Here is a 2,122-nt window from a genome sequence, read left to right on the forward strand (position 1 = left end):
ATAATGGCGATAATGGTATGAATCTTGTCGATAATATTAATAATACGGTTCATAATGAGATTCCTTTGGAAGATGATGATGCTAATTAGTCTAATCGTGATCTTATTCTCAATAATTCTCATCTTTTATATTTGCACAACAATGATCATTTTTGTCTAGTGTTAATTGCTAAGAAATTAACTGGTCCTGATAATTAAGGTGCATGAAGTCATTGGATGCAGATTGCTTTGAATGCTAAAAATAAATACAATATTATTAATGGTAGCTTTAAGATACCTACTTCATTGATTTAGCTGCACAGTGGGAAAGAGTGAATGATATGATTATCACTTGGATCCTTAACACTGTTGTTGCTGATATAAGTGATGGTTTGAGTTACGTTAGCATTACTCCTTAGCGCCATGGTTGTTCATAGAAAAATATTCGAGTCTAGTCCTTTAATCATTTTTACAGACTTAAAGGATACATTTACAGACTACACAAACTATTACAAGTCAACTTATTCTTAGGATTGTGAATGTGACTTAATCTTGCTATATTAAAACATGTCTTGCACAACGTACATTCGTGTGAGTAAATGAAATATTTTATTTATAAGAACTTACCATAAAGTCAAATTCAAAATAATCTATAACCAATTAAATATTTACTTATAATATTATTAGGTCCTGTAAAAGGGATATTTTAAGCTAGAAGGGGGGTTGAATAGCTTAATTATCAATTTAAAATTTATTATGGCATTTTAAAAATATTTTTCCCGTTTTAAATATTTTACCGATGCAGATTATATATGCGGAAATAAAAGACAAGGAAGAAAATACCACACGAGAGATTTATCCTGGTTCGCGATGGCGCAACCTCTAATAGATTCGCTCACCCCTATGTCCAGTCCCCGAGCTCCTCTCCAGGACCCGAGTTTTTCCTTAAAATAACCTTGCTCCTACGTAGGCGGAGAAGCATTTACAACCCCACAAATATTTGTCTTGGTGCATAACTCCGGGTTACCACCTCAAAATAAATGTGCAAACCTACACAACCTATCTTAGACAATAACACCCTGTTATTTCTTCAAAGTTGATGTAGAACCCTTGGTATAGTCTTTGTCCTTCTAAGCTTTTGCCGGTCTTGGATCTCAGTAGTAGGTCTTGGGTCTTTCATCTTCCTCATGGTGCAAAGACTACTAACTCCTCGTTAGTACGTCTAGGACTTGGGTCTTAGAATGAGAATCAACTCACTATACTTCACCTCACTGCAAAACGAAGAAGACAATGTCTACGAAAACAATACCCGTTATAGATAAAAAGAGTTTGGACTAGTAATACATTTAACTAGACCGGATGACGAACAAATATTCTTAAAGGAATATTAATGTATACTTTTCTTTAGATTAAGTGAATGTTAAAGTATACTTGGTTTTACTTCATTTTGAATAATATATTTTATTTCCGAAGTAATAAATATATCAAGTCCTTGGTGAAGCGTTATAGCTTTCAGATCTTTGATAAAATAATTTCTCGTTTAATATAGTCGTGTGTAGACTTTTTTTAAATCGAAAATGTTACACTTATTCTTTAACTATTTGCACTTATAAAATATTTGGCCGAGAGAATAAAAGATGTGTAATTTAAACACAATATATCACAATATATAAGAGCAGAGTTTGAATTATATTAGCATAATTTATATGTGTATATATATAGTATAATATAAGCTTTAAGTTTTTCCCACGAAACACTGAAGATGCTAGTAAGGGAAATCGCTTAATTCTTATACGATTATATATATACTTATATTTACTTAAAAGCTTTAAGATCTTCCCATGAAATACTAGAGGTGCTGGTAAGGGAATTCACTTAAATCTTTTAACTAAATATAGTAAATATTTATGTATAGATATATATAATATAAGCCTTAAGTTTTTCCCACGAAACACTAAAGGTGCTAGTAAGGGAAGTCGCTTAAGTCTTGTTAAATAATTATAACAAATATATCAATATATGGCCAAAATAAGTGTGTTTAAGTTTAAAGAATAAAATGCTAGCTTTGTAATTTAATTCCCTCGAAACACTAAAGGTGCTTGTTAGTCGCTAAACACGCGCTAATAATACACGCAAGTATACGA

This window comes from Apium graveolens, chromosome 1 (assembly GCF_009905375.1).
Source record: "Apium graveolens cultivar Ventura chromosome 1, ASM990537v1, whole genome shotgun sequence".
NCBI lineage: Eukaryota > Viridiplantae > Streptophyta > Magnoliopsida > Apiales > Apiaceae > Apium > Apium graveolens.